At 40.4% G+C, this 7,893-nt stretch overlaps 1 long non-coding RNA gene across 1 annotated transcript in view; it reads left to right on the plus strand.

Annotated features, from left to right (window-relative positions):
* The window catches only part of LOC119544976, a 287,062-nt gene extending 280,137 nt beyond the window's left edge, over positions 1-6,925 (plus strand). Inside the window, exon 3 of the long non-coding RNA XR_005218988.1 lies at positions 6,886-6,925. This is a non-coding gene — a long non-coding RNA (uncharacterized LOC119544976). The remainder of the gene's footprint in view (positions 1-6,885) is intronic.
* Positions 6,926-7,893: the final 968 nt, after the last annotated feature.

Consider the following 7,893-nt stretch of genomic DNA (forward strand, 5'->3'; position numbering starts at 1 on the left):
CACTACGAACATTGGTGTGCAAATATCTGTTCGTGTCACTGCTTTCAGATCTTCTGGGTATAAGCTGAGAAGTGAAATTGCCAGATCATAGGGTAAGTCGATACCCAGTTTTCTGAGGAACTGCCAAACTGCCTTCCACAGTCCCACCAGCAATGAATAAAAGTTCCAGTTTCTCCACATCCTCTCCAGCATTTGTAGTTTCCTGTTTGTTTAATGACAGCCATTCTTATTGGTGTGAAATGATATCTCATTGTCATCTTGATTTGCATCTCCCTAATAGCTAGTGAATATGAACATTTTTTCATGTGTTTTTTAGCATTTGTATTTCCTCTTCAGCAAATTGTCTTTTCATATCTTTTGCCCATTTTATAATTGGGCTATTTGTAGTATTGTTATTGAGTTGTAGGATTTCTTTTTATATGCAAGGTATCAGTCTCTTATCAGATATATGATAAGAGATATCTGATATATGTTTATCCAATATATGATTTCCAAATATTTTTCTCCCATTGTGTTGGCTGCCTCTTCACCTTTTTGACAAATTCCTTTGAGGTACAGAACCTTTTGATTTTGAGGAGTTCCCATTTATCTATTTTTTCTTTTGTTGCTTCTGCTTTGGGTGTAAGGTCTAAGAAATGACCTCCTAATACTGGGTCTTGAAGATGTTTCCCTACGTTATCTTTTAGGAGTTTTATGGTACTGTCTCTTATACTGAGGTCCTTGATTCACTTTGAGTTAATTTTTGTATAGGGTATGAGATAAGGGTCCTCTTTCATTCTTTTGGATGTGGGTATCCAGTTCTCCCAGCCCCATTTGTTGAAGAGACTGTTCTGTCCCAGCTCAGTGGATTTGGGAGCCTTATCAAAGATCAGTCAACCATAAATCTAGGGGTCTATTTCTGCACCCTCAATTTTATTCCACTGATCAATATTCTATCTTCATGCCAGTACCGTGCTGTTTTGACTACTATGGTGTTTCAGGTTGCTAAAGCTGCCATTATGCAAAATACCAGAAATGGATTGGCTTTTATAAAGGGGATTTATTTGGTTACGAATTTACAGTCCTAAGGCCAAAAAAGTGTCCAAACTAAGTCATCAACAAGAGGATACCTTCACTGAAGAGCAACCAATGGTGTCCAGAACACCTCAGTTAGCTAAGAAGGCACATGGCTGGCATCTGCTGATCCTTTGCTCCTGGGTTCTGGTTTCAAAATGACTTTCTCCAAAATGTCTCTGAATGTGTCTCTCTGAGCTTCTTCATCTCCTGTGCATTTAAGCATCTGGGTTCCTCTCTTGGCTTCTCTGGAGCAAACTCTGGGCTAGCATCTCAGAGCATCAACCAGATATCTCTAAGTGTCAGCATCAGTGTCAGCTTTTAGCTTCTCTCCAAAATGTCCCTCTCAGCTGCTCTGAATTCCTTCTATGGCTGAGCCCTCTTACTGGGCTCCAGTGATTTAATCAAGGCCCACCCTGAATGGGCAGGGTCCCTATCTCCATGCAAATAATTTAATCAAAGTTCTCACCCACAATTGATTGAGTCACATCTCCATGGAAGCACTCGATCAAAAGACTAATGTCTGCCTTTACAAGATTGCATTAAAGAACATGGCTTTTGGGGGACATAATAAATCCAAACTGGCACATGTGTCTTTAGGCTTCAAAGTGAGGAAATATAAGTCCTCTGACTTCATTCTTTTTTAGAATGTTTTTAGCAATTTGAGACCACTTTCCCTTCCAAATAAATTTGATAACTAGCTTTTCCAAGTCTGCAAAGTATGTTGTTGGAATTTTGATGGAACTGCATTCACTCTGTAGATCAGTGTGGGTAGAATTGACATCTTAACAACGTTTAGCCTTCCTATCCATGAACATGAATATCTTCCCACCTCTTTAGGTGCCCTTTTATTTCTTTTAATAAAGTTATGTAATTTTTTGTGTAGAGGTCTTTTATGTCATTGGTTAAATTTATTCTTAGGTACTTGACTTTTTTTAGTTGCCATTGTAAATGGAATTTTTTTCTTGAGTGTCTCTTCAGTTAGACTATTTCTGGTGTGTAGAAACATTACTGACTTTTGCACATTAATCTTATATCCCACTACTTTGCTGAATTTGTTTATTAGCTCAAGTCACTGTGTCATCGATTTCTCAGGATTTTCCAAATATACAATCATATCGACTGCAAATAATGACAATTTTACTTCTTCCTTTCCAATTTGGATGCCTTTTATTTCTTTGTCTTGCCGGAGTGCTCTGGCTAGAACTTCTAGTACAATGTTGAATAGAAGCAGTGACAGCAGGCATCCTTTTCTCGTTCCCAATCTTAGGGGAAAGGCTTTCATTCTCTCGCTGTTGAGTACTATGCTGGCTGTGGGTTTTTTATATATGCCCTTTATCAGATTGAGGAAGTTTCCTCCATTCCTACATTTTGAAGTGATTTTATCAAAAAAGGATGCTGAATTTTGTCTAATGCTTTTTCTGCATCTATTGAGATGATCATTTGATTTTTCCCTCTGAGTTGTTAATGTGTTGTATTACATTGATTTTCTTATGTTGAACCACCCTTGCATGCTGGAATGAACCCCATTTGGTTGTGGTGTATTATTCTTTTGATGTGTCTTTGGATTCGATTTGCAAGTACTTTGTTGAGGATTTTTGCGTCTATATTCATTAAAGAGATTGGTCTGTAATTTTCTTTTTTTGTAGCATCTTTATCTGATTTTGGTATTAGAGTAATGTTAGCTTCATAAAATGAGTTAGGTAGTGTTCCTTTTTCTTCAATTTTTTGAAAGAGTTTGAACAGGAATGGTGTCAGGTCTTTTTGAAATGTTTGGTAAAATTCCCCTGTGCAGCCATCTGGCCCTGGGTTTTTATTTGCAGGAAGTTTTTTGATGACTGATTGGATCTCTTTATTTGTGATTGTAAACCTATGGTATTTTGTGTGTGTGTGTGTGTGTGTGTTTTTATGCCTTTATTTAATGTAGCCTCAAATATATAATGAAAAATTGACAAAAATAGATAAATCTTACTCTCGGTAACCAATTGTTCAAAACAACAAAAAATTAATACGGACAGAACAATTAGAAAACTTAGGACAATGCATACAGCCACTGCAGAATACACACCTTTTTCACAAACACAGAGCATTGACAAAACTTGACCCTATTAAGAACCAAAATTTCAGAAGATTTAATTCTCACAGAATATATTCCATGACCAAAATGCATTTAAGATAGAAATAAAAAGAAAACTAGAATTTTCCCTATTTCAGAATATTAAGAAATATACAACTAAATGTCTGAATAGCCAATCGAGAATAAATCGCCAAATAATTAGAAGCTATGGAAAAATGAATAATTAAAAATTGAAAGATTCAGCTAAAGCTATGGTTAGAGGGAAGTTATCCCCCTTACTCTTTCCTAGGGTCATCGGCGTCACTCACCGATGTCTCCTGGGCCACAGGGAACTGGTGCAGACTGCCTGGGTCCTCCCGTGCGAGGGTTGACAAACTGCGAGCTGCTTCATTTGTGGAGTTTTATTACTGGGCTGGGAATAAAATGATCATCCCCCATGGCTGAGACTTCCATTTCTTTGGTTAGCGATGAACTGGAAGCGCTTTCGTTGTGAGACGTAGGACCCTACGAGAGGTCCGCCGAACCTGGGCCTCATGTGACCTCTGCCATCGGGGATCCCGCACACCGTGTGACCCTCTAGTAGAACGCAGGGTTCACAAAGCCCCCTAGTAAACCTATGGTATTTTAATCATAACTTTGGAAAATATAATTTTTATCTGAGTTCCCGTTAGATCAACACTGGTAGAATACTGAAATTGAATGAGAATGAAACTAGTCTCAAAGATAATTACCTTCAAAAAGTAGATTTTCTGAGAGAAATTAACACATTTGGGCTGAGTTGGGAGAAGATCAGTGTTAAGTCTATTTAAAAAAGGGTGTGGGCACGGCAGTAAGAAGGAACGATCTCGTGAAACATATGACAACATGGATGAACCTTGAAGACATAATGCTGAGCGAAATAAGCCAGGCACAAAAAGAGAAATATTATATGCTACCACTAATGTGAACTTTGAAAAATGTAAAACAGATGGTTTATAATGTAGAATGTAGGGGAACTAGCAATAGAGAGCAATTAAGGAAGGGGGAACAATAATCCAAGAAGAACAGATAAGCTATTTAACGTTCTGGGGATGCCCAGGAATGGCTATGGTCTGTTAATTTCTGATGGATATAGTAGGAACAAGTTCACAGAAATGTTGCTATATTAGGTAACTTTCTTGGGGTAAAGTAGGAACATGTTGGAAGTTAAGCAGTTATCTTAGGTTAGTTGTCTTTTTCTTACTCCCTTGTTATGGTCTCTTTGAAATGTTCTTTTATTGTATGTTTGTTTTCTTTTTAACTTTTTTTTCATACAGTTGATTTAAAAAAGAAGGGAAAGTTAAAAAAAAAAAAAAAAAAGATGTAGTGCCCCCTTGAGGAGCCTGTGGAGAATGCAGGGGTATTCGCCTACCCCACCTCCATGGTTGCTAACATGACCACAGACATAGGGGACTGGTGGTTTGATGGGTTGAGCCCTCTACCACAGGTTTTACCCTTGGGAAGACGGTTGCTGCAAAGGAGAGGCTAGGCCTCCCTGTGGTTGTGCCTAAGAGCCTCCTCCCGAATGCCTCTTTGTTGCTCAGATGTGGCCCTGTCTCTCTAGCTAAGCCAACTTGAAAGGTGAAATCACTGCCCTCCCCCCTACGTGGGATCAGACACCCAGGGGAGTGAATCTCCCTGGCAACGTGGAATATGACTCCTGGGGAGGAATGTAGACCTGGCATCATGGGACAGAGAACATCTTCTTGACCAAAAGGGGGATGTGAAAGGAAATGAAATAAGCTTCAGTGGCAGAGAGATTCCAAAAGGAGCCGAGAGGTCACTCTGGTGGGCACTCTTATGCACACTTTAGACAACCCTTTTTAGGTTCTAAAGAATTGGGGTAGCTGGTGGTAGATACCTGAAACTATCAAACTACAACCCAGAACCCATGAATCTCGAAGACGGTTGTATAAAAATGTAGCTTATGAGGGGTGACAATGGGATTGGGAAAGCCATAAGGACCACACTCCACTTTGTCTAGTTTAGGGATGGATGAGTAGAAAAATAGGGGAAGGAAACAAACAGACAAAGGTACCCAGTGTTCTTTTTTACTTCAATTGCTCTTTTTCACTCTAATTATTATTCTTGTTATTTTTGTGTGTGTGCTAATGAAGGTGTCAGGGATTGATTTGTGGTGATGAATGTACCACTATGTAATGGTACTGTAAACAATCGAAAGTACGATTTGTTTTGTATGACTGAGTGGTATGTGAATATATCTCAATAAAATGAAGATTAAAAAAAAAAAAAAAAAAAGGGTGTGGGGACCACTTGTCCAGGCAGAAGCAAAGTCATGACATCAGAGCCAGCAGAGCAGAGTCCCACAGGATCAAGAGCAGTCTCCAGAAATTACAGGCCTTGAGTTACCAATCAGGAGGCCAGGCAGCCTGGTTTAGTCCACAGCTAAGAAGCATTGGCCTTAATCTTCCCATCAAGGTAGACTCTTGGAAGAGCCACCAGGGAGGCCCACAGGGGGTTTACAAAGGCCTTTTGCTGCCCATCTGGTTTTAAATGACCCCTTTTCTGGTGTTAATGTGACAAGGATCCCTAACCCTCTCCTCCAGGCAGTCATGGAAACCTTGAGGGTATGCCATACAAATACAGAGGCTCAGGCCCCAAATCCTGGGACCCCTCCCTATCATAGCCATCTTGCAGGTTTGGGCAAGGGCTATGGACCAACCAAGTCAGATAGGGAGGGACAGGAGGAAGGGCTGTGCAAAAATAGTTTTGCCATCCAGTGAACCCAGTTGACCATGTGTCCATAAACTCAGATAAGTCACTGGAGAGTAAGGAGAACATACATACAGGTTTATAGCTACTGTCCCAGCATAATTGTAGATAGTGTCTCCTTAATCTCAAATATGCTGGTTGGGCTCTGCATTATGAGGGCACCCTATTAAATACATCATTTAGAAAAAAATGATATTCTGCTTGAAAAATGTATGCAAAGAAAATGCTTGAATGTAGAAACAATATAGATAAGTAAACTAAGTTCTGCTCGGTAAAGAATTAGCTCTGACAAATTGGCAGTAAAAAGTAGAGTCCTAGAGAAATGTTAACTCTTGTTAAATTGCTATCTTAATTTCTTCTTTGTGTGGGGAGGTAGGAGGTAGTAGTAGTGGGGATGGGGTGTGTGCATGTATATGAAATGATACCTCCGAAAAGGCTTTCTAGGGGCCTCTAAGTAAAGATATCATACAAAGTAGCATTATTTCAACTTATCACACGTGATTGAAAAAGCAATAAAATGGACTCATTTGGAAAGTCTACAAGCAAAGGATTGTCAGGGAAATGGGTGGAGGGTGTCAATTTCTGAATGACTGTCAAACCTCCTGCCTCATGAAGGAAGGACACAGAACTGATCCTGTGTGGGACAAAATACATACACACACACACACACACACACACACACACACACACTCTCACACACACTCACACACACAATGAAACCAAACCCAACAGGAAATCAGAGCACGATGAGAAACTCAAAGTTTTGTTTTGCATTTTTGCTCTTTAATTGAGGGAGTGGCAGCAGGCCTAGTGGAGCATATTTGGGTTAGAAAATTGTGGCAAGGGAGAGAAACCGTGATAGCTTTTCATTCTTTATAGAGAAAGCCTTGCTTTGCCCTTGAGAGTAGGCTAAGCCATTGTCATATAAAGATCAACAGGGGATTGAAAAGGGTCAGTGGTGGTTGAGTCCCGAGTCAGGGTCATGAGTTCTTTTTTTCCTGTAGACCTGGACCCTGGAAGCAAAGCGAGGACGTTACCTACCCCCAGAAGCAGAGAATTGCAGTGTGAGCCTTTAGCTGCTTCGTAGTGTTGCTGGGAACTCTTTAACATCCACTGGTCATTCTGTAAGTTACAACCACGATGGAAACCACTTCAATACACTCATTTTACTTCTTTTATGTCTGTTGCTGAAGAATGCATGAAAACCTTGGTAATTATAAGATGAGGGCCTAAAATGATGGTGATTTTGTTCCTCTTCATTCAAGAGGTCTGAGTGAGCCCAGGAAAGGGTAACACGAGAGTGGAAGGTGGGAGGCCCCATTTATTTCCCTGTAATGGCTCCAGCCGAAGTTGCCTTTTATCCACTTAGGCCCACACGACAAGTTCACTCTGGAAATCTCTTCAGCTTGGCTGCACGCAGATGTAATCGGACCTGCTCGGGGCAGTCCTAATTGCAAACACATTGCTTCTCTCCCTCTGCAGCCATTCCTAAGCAGGCAGTGGTCAGACGCTTGCCAGAGTTTTCTGGCATTTTTTTCCTGCTTTGTTTCCAAATCTGCATTTTTCTATGAGAAAAGAGGGCCGAGAGATTGTAAACAGGATAATTATAAGGCAATATCACTTCCAATGCAGGGTTTCCTTGAGGATTAGTTTGAATGTGTAGGGGTTTGTTTTGGTGTGTGTGGTTTTTTACCCTCTGTGCCCATGACTCAGGGAGATAAAATGTTGTTTTGAAAGCACAAGTATGTGGGTCCACAAGAAACCTCCTACGATGTTATTTAAGATACTTTACAAAAGATTATTGGGAGTAACAGCAAACAAAGGCGAGAGAAGAGAAGGAAGAGTAGGTGCAAAGGTCTCTGTGGCATTCGGCTCCCATCGCTGTAAGCCTGGGGTCTGAACAGGTTGTCCCTGCTCCCTTTTCTAGAACATCCTGGAGAAGGAAGAAAAACTGTGTACTATTGCTACATTGCCCTGTCTGAAACAACAGTGTTTTGGTCTTCCTGTCCTTC

The sequence above is a fragment of the Choloepus didactylus genome, chromosome 9 (genome assembly GCF_015220235.1).
Source record: "Choloepus didactylus isolate mChoDid1 chromosome 9, mChoDid1.pri, whole genome shotgun sequence".
Taxonomy (NCBI): Eukaryota; Metazoa; Chordata; class Mammalia; order Pilosa; family Megalonychidae; genus Choloepus; species Choloepus didactylus.